The sequence below is a fragment of the Triticum urartu genome, chromosome 7 (assembly GCF_003073215.2).
Source record: "Triticum urartu cultivar G1812 chromosome 7, Tu2.1, whole genome shotgun sequence".
Taxonomy (NCBI): domain Eukaryota; kingdom Viridiplantae; phylum Streptophyta; class Magnoliopsida; order Poales; family Poaceae; genus Triticum; species Triticum urartu.
Window position 1 is genome coordinate 107,552,042 of NC_053028.1, and position 14,540 is coordinate 107,566,581.

The 14,540-nt window shown below is 45.0% G+C and overlaps 1 long non-coding RNA gene across 1 annotated transcript; it reads right to left on the minus strand.

Annotated features, from left to right (window-relative positions):
- Positions 1-5,173: 5,173 nt before the first annotated feature.
- Positions 5,174-14,402, minus strand: LOC125523557. The gene is made up of 3 exons (XR_007290289.1): positions 13,558-14,402; positions 8,907-8,908; positions 5,174-5,186 (listed from the first exon to the last, which is right to left on the minus strand). It is a non-coding gene; the product is annotated as an uncharacterized LOC125523557 (long non-coding RNA).
- Between the last annotated feature and the right edge of the window lie 138 nt (positions 14,403-14,540).

Below are 14,540 nucleotides of genomic sequence, written 5' to 3' on the forward strand. Positions count from 1 at the left end.
CAGCTCGGGTGCATTCTCCGGAGCACCGTCTCGATCAACACCGAGAACCTAAGGCATAAGGACCGAGGGAATTTGCGCAACCTCCTCTTCACAAAGCTGCATGAACGATACAAGTTCCCCACTGACTTTGTAAACACACGCCTCTCAGGGAATAAAGTGAACAGTGCCACCCTCACGACGATGAGCACGGCCCTGTCTACTTGGAGAAGCGTTGTGAAGAGAATGATTGACAAAGGTGATAGTTATGAGAATATCAAGGCGAAAAATCCTTCGATCAGTGAAGATGACTACAAGGAGTTCAAGATCAAGTGCAAGAGCAGCGCAACCTCCGAATCAAGTCAGTGGGGGGAAGAAATGCGGGAGTTGAACTTAGGGGAACACAAACTCGGTCCCGGCGGTTACAGAGTGGCGAAGCCTATATGGGACAAGGAGGACGCGGAGCGTGCCGAGCAAGGCCTACCACCCCGCTTCGAGAAATACCGTGACAAGCAGACCAGGAACTATGTCAGGGCCCGGTACAAGGAGGACCCGGTAACAAAGGAGCTTACCACGGATCCGAAGACCAGGGCGCTTGAGCTTCTTCTAGTAAGGAATACACCCCCGCGTAATTGAAGGAAATATGCCCTAGAGGCAATAATAAAGTTATTATTTATTTCCTTATAATCATGATAAATGTTTATTATTCATGCTAGAATTGTATTAACCGGAAACATAATACATGTGTGAATACATAGACAAACAAAGTGTCACTAGTATGCCTCTACTTGACTAGCTCGTTAATAAAAGATGGTTATGTTTCCTAACCATGAACAATGAGTTGTTATTTGATTAACGGGATCACATCATTAAGAGAATGATCTGATTGACATGACCCATTCCATTAGCTTAGCACCCGATCGTTTAGTATGTTGCTATTGCTTTCTTCATGACTTATACATGTTCCTATAACTATGAGATTATGCAACTCCCGTTTACCGGAGGAACACTTTGGGTACTACCAAACGTCACAACATAACTGGGTGATTATAAAGGAGTACTACAGGTGTCTCCAAAGGTACATGTTGGGTTGGCGTATTTCGAGATTAGGTTTTGTCACTCCGATTGTCGGAGAGGTATCTCTGGGCCCTCTCAGTAATGCACATCACTTAAGCCTTGCAAGCATTACAACTAAATGAGTTAGTTGCGAGATGATGTATTACAGAACGAGTAAAGAGACTTGCCGGTAATGAGATTGAACTAGGTATTGGAATACCGACGATCGAATCTCGGGCAAGTAACATACCAATGACAAAGGGAACAACGTATGTTGTTGTGCGGTCTGACCGATAAAGATCTTCGTAGAATATGTAGGAGCCAATATGGGCATCCAGGTCCCGCTATTGGTTATTGACCGGAGACGTGTCTCGGTCATGTCTACATTATTCTCGAACCCGTAGGGTCCGCACGCTTAAGGTTACGATGACAGTTATATTATGAGTTTTTGCATTTTGATGTACCGAAGGTTGTTTGGAGTCCCGGATGTGATCATGGACATGACGAGGAGTCTCGAAATGGTCGAGACATAAAGATTGATATATTGGAAGCCTATGTTTGGATATCGGAAGTGTTCCGGGTGAAGTCGGGATTTTACCGGAGTACCGGGAGGTTACCGGAACCCCCCGGGAGCTATATGGGCCTTAGTGGGCTTTAGTGGAAAGGAGAAAGGAGCAGCCCAAGGTGGGCGCACGCCTCCCCCCCCCCCTCCCTAGTCCTATTAGGACTAGGAGAGGTGGCCGGCCCCCCTCTCTCTCTTTCCCCCCTCAAGGAGTCCTATTCCAACTAGGATTGGGGGGGGGGGAATCCTACTCCCAGAGGGAGTAGGACTCTCCTGGCGCGCCACCCTTGGCCGTCCAGCCTCCCCCCTCTAGTCCTTTATATACGGAGGCAGGGGCACCCCAGAAAGACACAAGTTGATCCACGTGATCTATTCCTTAGCCGTGTGCGGTGCCCCAGCCACCATAATCCTCGATAATACTGTAGCGGAGTTTAGGCGAAGCCCTGCTGCGGTAGTGCATCAAGTTCGTCACCACGCCGTCGTGCTGACGGAACTCTTCCCGACACTTTGCTGGATCGAAGTCCGGGGATCGTCATCGAGCTGAACGTGTGCTCGAACTCGGAGGTGCCGTAGTTTCGGTGCTTGATCGGTTGGATCGTGAAGACGTACGACTACTTCCTCTACGTCGTGTCAACGCTTCCGCAGTAGGTCTGCGTGGGTACGTAGACAACACTCTCCCCTCTCGTTGCTATGCATCACATGATCTTGCGTGTGCTTAGGAAATTTTTTGAAATTACTATGAAACCCGACAGTAATTAGCTCCATATGGTTGCATTCTAATTAATGAAGCCAAATTTCTAAATGGTTCACAATCCTTCCGCAGGAGACTGAAAGCAGTAGCGCAGGGTCATCTCAGAGCACCCCTTGGGACATCACTCTAAATAGGGCGTTGAACGTAATGAAAAACAAGGATAAGCTCAGTAAGCCGTCGTCAGCTGGTCATGTGGCCGGCAAAGGCTTGTCCACAAAATGGTTGTCATACTATAATGCTGGTGGGCGAAAGGAGAGAAAGACCAGCTCGGAAAGCCAGTCACGCAAGGTTCAAGAACTCAAGGCACAAGTGGCGCGGATTTCAGAGATTGTCCAAGAGCAAGTGCAACAACAACTGGGATCGACGCTCACCGCCATTGTGCCTACCTTCATTCAGGGGCTGACGACGTGGATTGCGGGCGGCCAATAGGGGCCGCCCCCGGTTCCCAGCTTCACGGCCAGCAACTCGCACAACGCGCAGGTGGCGCCATTGGTGTCTCCGGCGGAGGCGGTATTGGTGTCTCCGACGCCGGCACGGGCATTGGAGCTTAATGCACCCGGGTGTACGCCGGCCGGCACCTCGGCAGCAAGCGGCCCCTCCGTTAGTTGCACGCCCTCCGTTGGCGGTGCCTCGACATTAGCCGAGCTCGACGCCATCACGGTAACTAATTAAGCCTCTCGGCCGATGACTTCATCTCCTTGCCTTTGACTGGGCATCCCTGACGCCCTACATGTTTTCGCAGGGCGCCGCCGACGTTCCATGCACTCTCCTGCACTTCGTGGGTGGCGAGTTGATCGATGTCGCCAAGGGCAAAATCTTCAACCGGGCAACCCCGTGTTCCACGGTAATCCGATGCCACCCACCGTGTATAGGGTTGAACTGATTCGGGTGCTGCCAGGCTGCGACGAGTTGTTACCTCCGATTCGACCCACTGGGGCCGACAAAGATGATGTGATGACCCTCAGCGCCGCGTAAGCTGGCCCCTGCTTTGGCCGAAGAGCCAAATTCGTTTGGGGGCGAGGGACACCACCCCACAGACAACACCGCCAGTCGTGCCGGCGCCAAGCCATGGCAAGACCGCCGCAACGCTACCGGACATGCCGGACATCCCTATGGCACAGGATCCGAACATGCATATGGCACAGGATCCGGACGACAACGACAACAACGATGGTACATTTACCAACGTCGATAAGTACTTTGCCGAACATGGGTACGGTGACGAATTCTTCGGGCCTCCTTCTCAAGAACCCAACCCTGAAAAAAGATGACCGCGATCATGCTGGCACCACGGAGAAACCAAATTGCAACAGGCGTCGTCTGACGTTCAGTTCTCAGGAGACGCCTCCAGCTGCCGCCTTCACCGAGCCTCATATAGCCGAGGTGCCAAATATTATCAGCCCCAACACACTCAAGAAGGCGGTCTGTGAGCAGAACTCGATCCCATTACAGCAGAAGAAGAAGGGACGGAAAAGAAAGAGTAACAAGGGTGCCAGCCAGCCGGCACCGAGTACGATCCGTGCTCAGGACGGTCCACCTTCACCTAAGGATATCTCGAGGAGGGTGCATGTGGCGGGGAGGCCGATGCTACCGACTAATCTGCTCAATGCTGCAACCGATGCTATGCAGAGTCTGCATGATAGTGTTCTTTCTTTGGAGAAGCGCGTCTCTCCGAGAATGATGTGGCATACCCGGTTTTCATGGCCAAGGTGCCAGAGTGCAAGGGCTTTGTGGATAACGCCATCGGGGATACAATCGTCCTGCGGTTTGATGACATCTTCACTATGTTTAACCTTCATCCACTGCACTACACCTTCGTTCGGCTATTTTCGCTGAGTATGGAGATGCGGATCATTAGAGTTAAGACCCCGGACATCGTGATAGTCGACCCCTTCTACATGCGTGCCAAGATCTTGGGCAGCGCTGGGGACCGACAAGTCGTGAGTTCTTACCTCGAAGGCGTCATTCTGGAAAACCCAAATAAGGATAACTTCCTCGTGCCTTACTTTCCTAAGTAAGTCATCCCCTCACCGCCCCGTAACATATGATTTCTTAGATTTCGGTCGTTCTTTTTTTTAACATTCCGTGTTTTGTGCAGTGACACACATTGCACACTCATCCTCTTAAGCCCAAAATATTCCATGGCCACGTATTTCAACTCGGACCGTCAGTCAAAGAAAGACTACACAAATATCAAGAAAGTTCTTGATGATGTTCTCCCCGGCTATGCCAGATCTGGAGGCACCTTCACCAGGCCAGTTCATAGGTACGGCAAGCACGTGTTCGCCCACACTACGACGTTCCCCTGCGTCAAGCAGCTGCCTGGCGGTCATAAGGATGCCTACTACGCCCTCCATCACATGTGGGCGATCGTACGGGACCATAATCACCTTCTGCTACCAAATAATCTCAAAGATTGGGCCGCAAGATTGTCGGCAATCCAGGACGCGGACATCAGACAAGGATTCTTTCGCATCCAGTCGGAGTTTGCGGAAGTCATCCATCAAGATGTCCTTCATACCTCGGGGCAGTTCTACCTCAGATATCAACTGTCGAACAGTGAGATAGACACAACGCTACAAATGCAGGCTGACAACGCCCGCGATTTCATGACCATCACGAGAGACGGCGGCTTCATCCACGCTCCGGTCCCTGAGTCGAGTCGAAAGTAGTGATGCTATGTGTAGTTCTGAAACATCGATTGGCTCATGTTGTAATCAAACTTTAATGAACTTGTATGTCTCTTTGGTTTGGACAGTCGTTCAACTTATATGTAATCGATGCTATTTATTAGTAGGACCATGAATCGTGCTATTAATGTGTTGCTTTTCTCTTCCGATCCTTTTGTTGCATACTTATATATTGCTTATGTATTGTCTGTGAATTGTTACTAACGTTTTGTTTGGCTAGTGCATAGAGATGGCGTCGTATGTCGTGTACAAGGGTAAGGTTCCCGGAGTCTACGACGACTGGGAGGAGTGTCGGAGACAGGTTCACCATTTCAGCGGTAACAGTTACAAAGGGTACACCACTAGGGCGGAGGCGGAAGTTAGATACGTGAGCTATCTAGCGGGAGAGAGGAGGGAGCGTTGGAGGAACCGGATGAAGACCATTTTCATCGTGATGACCGCAACTCTCTTCTATGTGATGGTAGTTTAGATGATCGATATCGACTTGTAATATGAAGACAAACTCGCTACTCGCGGTTTTGAGACTTGTAATGTTCTAACTTTGTTTGGTATTTTAAATTCGGAGACTAATATGATGAATTATATTCGGAGATAATCTTCTATTGTATTTGATAAATCTGTTGTTTATATGTTGTGCTCTCTATATTATATGCAATAATATGTTTTGTAACCTGTGCAAATATCAGAAAAGAAAAAAATTCTTAATATTCATACTAGTGGCGCACCACTCAGCACACTAATGGCGCACTGCAAAAAGGACTCTAATGGCGCATCATCCACCAGTGTGCCATTAGTATGTCAAAGCACATGGATAAATATGGCCCCCTGGGAGGCATACTAATGGCGCACCGTGGGCTATACTAATGGCGCACTGCATGGTGCGCCATTAGTATACCAGATACTAATGGCGCACCACAGGTGCGCTATTAGTGAAAAAATACTAATGGTGTGATACTAGTGGCGCACCTGTAGTGCGTCATTAGTAGGCAAAACAGGTGTGCCATTAGTAGGCCTTTTCCTAGTAGTGATACGATGGAGATGTATCACGCACCTCCAGGACGCCGCCCGCCATGCCATCGTCGCACACGGCTCCGGCGCGCCATCGCGCCCGTCGTCTAGCGCGAACCCTAACCTAGCCGCCTTGTCCTGCTCCGAGCCCGCTGGTCCTGGCGCCAACCAGGCTTCTCCTAGCCACGCTCTCTAGCGGTGGCGAGGTGGAGAAGAAGAAGGCGGGAGACCCCACCGGCGGCGACTAGGGTTTCCTCCCGGTAGTGTGCGGAGCGACCCGAGAGGAGAGGAGAAGTATCAGTCCGTTCCCGCTGAACACAAGGAATGTTCCGAACCTATATATTTATTTATTTGTTGTGAAAAATCTTAGAATCTAGATTTTTCACAAAATGAATAAATAAATAAATAAAGGAATGTTCTAGGGAGCGGTCGGCTGCTCCCCAGCTCTTCGGAGCAGCCAGACGAAAAAGGAAACATCAAAACTATTTTGTCCATCTAATAATCTATAAATAGAAATAGTTTGACCCCTAAGAGTACCCATAGTGGGAGTAATTTCAGCAGTAACATAAGGTCCAACTCAACAAATTTGCTTATGTGGCAGTGATTTAATGAGGAGAGAAATGAATTGAGTAACATAGCTAGTTACTCATACTATGAGTAACATCACACATACCAAGATAAGATGAGTCTACAAGCTAATAAACAAAGTGTTGCATGACACCATACATATGTTACAATCCACTGTAGATTTAGCAATATAGACTAGTAACATATGTATATTACTAGTCGAAATTACTCCCCACTGTGAGTAGTGTAAATCCATATTAGAAAGAGTGAAAATATATGAAAAGAAAAACTAAAAAGTAAATGCAAATCACCAACATGAACATGTGTGAACGCACTTAATTCAGGTTTTCAAAATTCTGAAATCAAATAACTTTCAAACCTCGTATCGAAATTAAAACCCATTTTCACTGTCGAAACTTCCGTGACGTGCTCTTCAAACTAGATCCCGCATGGTATGTTTCGACAATTCTTTTGTGCAATTTAGTCTCAGTTTTGTGCAACTGCCTAGCTGTCAACGTGCAACTACCTGGCCATGGATGTGCAACTTTTCACCTACGCATAGATGTGTAGTTTTCACTCATGGTACCTCCACCCCCAAACTAACTCCTTCTAGTGAGATGTGGAAATTCGTGTGCTGCGCAGGCCAACTACCCAGTAGTTGATGTGCAACTTTTCTCCTCCCCATGGTTGTGCTTTAATTGTTTCCTGCATCGGCCAACTGTATAGCAGTGGATGTGCAGATTCGGATACTGCGATGGCCAATTGTCTATCAATGATATGCAACTTTCCCTCATACCCCGTGGATGTGTGATTTCCCTAGCAGCACTCGGTCCAAACCACCCATCTAGTGTGATGTCAAACTTTAATGCCCTGTTTATATGCAGATTTCACTACCCTCATGAATATGTGACTTTTCACTACCCTCATGAATATGGAATTTTCACAATCCAACTATTGCTGCCTGTGAGATGTAAAACTTCATATGTTGCATCGGTCAACTGCCTAGCAGACTTTGTGCAACTCCGTTTGTTGCCCCAACTGAAACTACATATCCACAAGTAGGGGGAGAGTTGCACATCGAGTAATATGTAGTTGGCTCAAACAACAGACTAAGTTGCACATATCGCTGGTAGGAGAGGTGGGGCAGAGTGTGTCAACTATTAAAAAAACTACACATCCACGAGTAGGGACAAGGGTTGCATATTAACTACTAGATAGTTGGCCGGGACAGTAGAGAAGTTGCACATCAAGTTGTCATGGTTGCTAGTTTGCAACCTCATATGAAGTTAGATCATGCAGCTCCAAAAACTGGTTTTGCAAAAAGTTACATCATGTAGCACAATGTAGTTCTGAAGTTGCACCATATAGCATCAAGTTGGCATCAAAAAATTTGTCAAAATATAATCATGCGGGATCTAGTTTTAAAGATTTCGTCGCGAAGAATCCAACAGTGAAGACGGATTTGAATTTCGATGCGCTGTTTGGAAGATATGGTTTTTAAAATTTTTGAAAACCCGAGATAAATGCATCTGTGCTCTGTTTTTTCCAACTGATATGACCGGTATGAATGCATTAAATTTCAAAAGAGATATGCGCTAGCAGACAAAAATTACACACATGCATGCCTATATGAAGCGGCTATTCATAATCCCCAAATAGTGTGTGCGCACTAATAAGAATTCAGGATAAATAAATATATAGATTCTAAGATATGTCATAGGGATGACACAAATTGGCTTCTTGTTCACTCCCACGGGACTTCGATTATGTAAGATCATTGGACCCGGCTCCTCGACCGATCAGTGCGATTTGCTGTTAATTGTTCGGTCGGTCTTTCTCGCACCTACGTACAGCTGCACCGCGTGAGGGTCAAAGGCATGGAGACATACAGCGTGCACAAGGGTCGGTTAGTTCGTTCAGCGGAGGATTTTTTTTTTCGAATATGTTCAGCGGAGGATCTGATCTGGGCCGCAGAGCGAGGTTTTTTTTTCAAGGTTAAAAGGATTTCATTGCTCAACTGTTGGAATATTCGTTCCTACATAGCAGAGAAACGTCTACAGGTCCAGAGTGCAACCAAACTGCAGTTCGGCCCATCGTTCGAAAGCAGCAAGGGTGTGACTAACAACGTTATGCAGTCCATCTCGATATCTACCGGGCGAGTAGACCATTGTAGAGCAAGGCTTAATCACTCCTCGCACGCCAACAACTCAGCCTGGAGCGGTCCGGAACAATGCAAGATGAAACGACAAGCAGAGAAGATAATGTTGCCGGCATTATCACATAGGATCATACCGACTCCTGCTAATCCACCGTCGGTATCAACGAACGACCCGTCAACATTCAACTTCACGCGACCGGCCGGCGGGGCAGACCACTGGACCGTGGCTGCATGCTGTGTTGATGTATTTATCATTGTAGAACTATACCCAATCGGCGGTAGCACCATCTTCCCTTTGATGGTGTCAGTGGTTGGAAAATTAATGATGCATCGAAGAGATTCAATATAGCTAATCAGAAATATGCACGAAGCTTCAATTGGAGGTGGTAGCTTATGGTGTACTATTTCATTACATGCATACCAACTACTCCACAGCACCATCAACACATGCATGTGATCATCTTCATTTAGCTTGTACAGAAGATCAAAAAGCCACTCACGGCCTGTATTCATCACTGAAGCTAAGTCCAGCAATAGCCATTTATCCTGCAGGGCGTTCCAAAAAGCAGCAGTCAATGGGCATCTACAGAATGTGTGGAACATGTCCTCCAGTTCCATCGTACACAGCAGACAAAGGTTAGACACCTCAAGTTTTCGTGATTTTTTATTCACCCAAGTAGCCAATGAATTTTTGACCAAACGCCATACAAAGATATATATGCACCTTAGGTGAAGCAGGGCATCTTCATATAAGTGCCCAGACGACATGTCGCCCGTCCGGTGCCCTACTCGATGGACTGTAGTCTGACGGTGAATCTCGTCATAGGATAGACGATAAGCACTCCGGACTATGAACGATACAGTATGCTCAGGCGCCCAACTGTGGCACCACCTTGATCTTCATAATTTCTATGACATCTATCGACATGAAATGTTGATTAAGTAGTTGCACGTTCCAATTTCCTTGATCGTCCAGGAGCTCGCTAACACGATGAAGGCGGCAGCGCCCCTAGGGTAATATTGGCAACCTTGCAAGTGGATGTGGTATCCACTAGTCACACCAAATACGTACAGAAGCACCATCACCAATGCGCCAAATTAGACCTTTCTTGAGAAGCTCAAGACCGTGGACAATAGACTGCCATGTTTGGGATGAGTTATCCGAAAAGGCCGTATCTTTCAGACGTCCCGCCGGGTAATATCATGCTTTGAGCACATGTGCAGATAAACTGTCAGGGTAAGCAATAAGACGCCAAGCCTGTCTAGCCAGAAGTGACTAATTGAAGAGTCTGAAGTCACGGAACCCCATGCCACCTTGCACTTTTGGTTTAATCAATGTATCCCACGCACGCCAATGTGTCTTCCTCTTCCCCTCCTTGGCCCCCCACCAAAAGTTATGTACCATGCGAGTAAGATCATCAGAAACACTCCGGGGCAAATGGAAAACCCCCATGATATATGTAGGTAGGGACTGCGCAACCGCCTTAATGAGAATTTCTTTGCCCCCTTGTGACGCCGCTTCTCCCCATTGTAAGATACTCTTAGTAAGTTGCTCTTGTAGATTTTGAAACTTGCCCTTCGACATTCTACCAGATGGTGTGGGGAGACCCAGATACTTATCATCGAATCCCACCGTCTCAACCTGCAAGGTATGCACAACCTCCTGCTTGTCGTTGTCACCACAACATGGGCCAAATAAAATAGAACATTTCACCGGGTTAATGAATTGTCCTATAGTGCGCTCATAAATAGCCAGTGCATCTCCCACCTAGATAGCTTCTTCCTGAGTAGCACGGAAGAACATTAAAGTGTCATCCGCGAATAGGAGGTGTGAGATACCTGGCGCCCTTGGACACACATGAATAGGAGAAATCTTTGCTTGTCTGACCTTCTGTTTCAAAATAGCATCAAGTCCATCAGCTACGAACAAAAACAAAAACGGGGATAGAGGGTCACCCTGCCGAAGTCCACGCGATGGTGCGAACAAATCCGAGAGGGCTCCACTTAGTTTAACACTATATCTCACCGAGGTTACACACGCCATAATCCGCTGTATCTACCGGTGATGAAAACCCAAATGTTGCATCATTCGCTCTAGGAAATTCCAGTCTACCCTGTCATATGCCGTTGATAGGTCCAACTTGTAAGCACAGAAACTATTCTCCTGATTCCTTTCCTGTTTGATGGTATGCATACACTCAAAAGCTATGAAAGCATTATCTGTAATAAGTCTACCAGGGACGATGGCGCTCTGCTCAGGAGCAACAATAACATCAAGGAGAGGTCTCAAACGATTTACCAGATACTTAGAGATGACCTTGTAAACTAAGTTACATAGACTGATTGGTCTGAACTCATTCAGCTTCTTTGGATTCGCAACCTTAGGAATAAGCACAATAGTAGCTGAGTTTACCTCATCCGGCATGTGTCTAGTCTCAAAGAACAACCTGACAGCCATCATTACATCCTCTTTCCTTAAAGCCCAATTCCGCTGAAAAAATCGAGCCGGAAATCCGTCTGGACCCGGGGCTTTTAGTGGCCCAATCTGGAACAACGCATCACATATTTCCTTATCCGTGAATGGAGCACAAAGAGCAATATTCATATCAACGCACAGCGAGGGTTTTAGTTAGCTATATACGGGCTTACGGCCACAGGCGAGATGAATCGATCAATGATTCTCCTCCACAGTAGAGTCCACTGCTTCGGGGTTTAAAAAATGTACAGCTAAAAAACAAGAATTCAGCATAAGAAGCCAGTTTGCTATTCCAGGTACGTCATCCTACAACATTCTTAAAAATTGGATGGAGTTATTTTTAAGGTGGATTTCGAGAAAGCATACGATAAAGTAAAGTGGCCATTCCTACAACAGGCGTTGCGTATGAAAGGTTTTGATGAAGTCTGGCGACGCCAAGTTGAATCATATACGCAAAAAGGGAGTGTTGGAATTAAAGTGAATGACGAGATTGGTCATTATTTCCAGACACAAAAGGGCCTAAGACAAGGGGATCCGATGTCCCCTATTTTGTTCAACATTGTAGTTGATATGTTGGCAATTTTGATAGGAAGGGCTAAGGAGGCTGGTCAAGTGGGGGGCCTTGTACCTCATCTCGTTGATGGAGGGGTGTCCATCCTCCAGTACGCCGATGATACAATCATCTTTATGGAGCACGACTTGGCAAAAGCGAGAAATATGAAGCTAGTGTTATGCTTATTTGAACAATTGACTGGGTTAAATATTAACTTTCACAAAAGCGAATTGTTCTGCTTTGGTAGAGCCAATGATGAACAAGAGGTCTACAAGCAATTGTTTGGGTGTGATTTGAGGGCTTTGCCTTTCACATACTTAGGAATACCAATCCACCATTGTAAGCTGACAAACAGAGAATGGAAGTGCATCGAGGACCGATTTGAAAAGAAACTGAGCTGCTGGAAGGGCAAGCTCATGTCATAAGGAGGCCGCTTAATTCTGATAAATTCGGTTCTCACGAGTATGCCTATGTTTCTTTTGTCTTTCTTCGAAGTCCCAGTTGGTGTTAGGAAAAGGCTGGACTTTTATCGATCCCGATTCTTTTGGCAGGGTGATGAGCTAAAAAGAAAATACCGTTTAGCCAAATGGGATATCATCTGTAGACCGAAAGACCAAGGGGGTCTTGCGATTGAGAATCTTGAAGTCAAGAACAGATGTCTTTTCAGCAAGTGGTTGTGCAAGTTATCTAGCGGAACTGACGCCACTTGGGCACAAATCCTTCGTAGTAAGTATCTTCAAACCAAAACTTTGTCTCGGGTCACAGTAAGACCGACTGATTCACCCTTTTGGAAAGGGCTTATGAAAGTAAAGCTTTCCTTGTTTAATAGGACAAAGTTTATTGTTGGTGACGGAGCCAGTACGAGATTCTGGGAGGATACTTGGCTCGGAGAGGTACCCCTATCCGCATGTGTAGAATACTAGCAAGAGAATATCCCTCCTTTTTATGTAATTGAAATGGTATTGACGAATAACAAATAAACATACTAGTGTTTATTAGTGTCGCATAAAACCCGAAATGGGGCGTGGCCAAGTGGTAAGGCAGCGGGTTTTGGTCCCGTTACTCGGAGGTTCGAATCCTTCCGTCCCAGATTGTTTCTGATGAAACAAAGGGTGAAATCATATAGTATTCCGTACGAGACAAAAGTTTATTAAAGAGAATAATGATATCTTATTCTTTCTCAGAAAACATAATAAAGTCTTAAGTTTGACTATCTTTATTTTCATGAAAAAATGGGATCTATCAAGCACATTCAGGATATGCCTCTACTATAAAATCACTTAGTCATATTTTTTTCTTCCTTTTGGTATTCGAGTTGAATAAGTACGAGAATTCTATAACTACCAAAAAATTTCAATATTTTCATTGGAATAGTTTATTTAGTTATTATAGTTAATTGTTTTTGGTACTGAAAAAATATATTACTACTAGAATTCTAATTCTAGTAATTAAATTAATTAAACTTTTTTGGAGGTTGATAGTTTATTTATTGAGGAAGAGTCAATCCTTCTTTTCTCACTTCAAGATTGATCATCTCGAGCCATCCGTTGAGGGTGGAAATTTAAGAATAAATAAGTTTTAAGCAAACTTGTTTAGTCGTCTTTTTCAAACTATGTTTCATTCATATGATAGAATTTTAATATGGGTTTAAATAAATTGGATCTTGGCGGAGGCTTCCCGGATAAATACTTACTTTCTTTTATCCATATTGCTCCATAGATAGAAAGTTTTAATTAGTATAAAAAAACTAAACCAATGACTATTCATGATTCCATCCATATTGGATCAATTCTCTATACCACTTTGCAATGAAAAGAGGAATGTTTGTTATGGTAAAACTTCGTTTAAAACGATGTGGTAGAAGGCAACGTGCGACTTGAAGGACATGATCGATTGTGGATTTTGCTATCCATCATTTTCCATAGTAATGAAAATGCTCTTGGCTCGACATAGCCTGTTCTATTCGTTCCGAACCAAATTTGCGCTGGGTTTAAGTAACATAGTACATGATGGAGCTCGAGAGGACGGAATTTTTTTTATCAAGGGAAAGAATCTAGGGTTAGTGAAAACTAATAAATTAGGCCAACTTTGTCAGTCTATCCTTAATATGGAAATAAATCGAAAGGTTAAAATAAGAAGAAAGTCCAATAAAAGTATATCAGAATCAATCCCTCTTATTAGATTTCTATAGAAGAGATAAATGCTTTATCGAAGGAAATAAGAAAAAAGGGTATGTTGCTACTCTTTTGAAAGAAAAAAATAGGAATTCCCGAAGTAATGTCTAAACCCAAGGATTTCACAAATCAAAGATAAAGGATTCCAGAACAAGTAAACACAATTTTCAATTGTCTCAACAACAGAGTTGGATTAGAATAAGGAATAAAAGTCAATTCGTTCGAAATGAGACAAAGAAAAGAGTTTAAAGACGACTCAAAATTTTTGGAAGGATTTTGCCTTCGAAGTTTGTCAGGCAAAATTAGCCCACTTGAGTCATGAGTATAAATGAAATTTGTTTTTTCTGTAAGGAAATTAATGCACGTCATAGTCTAATTTCTATTATTATCGACAGAAATTCGAATCATTTTCTCGAGCCGTATGAGGAGAAAACCTCCTATACGTTTCTAGGGGGGGCGTTGTTTATCTACATCTATCCCAATAAGTTGTCTATCGAATCGTTGCAATTGATGTTCGATCTCGAAGAGAAGGAAGAGATCTTCAAAAAGTAGGTTTTTATGATCCGATA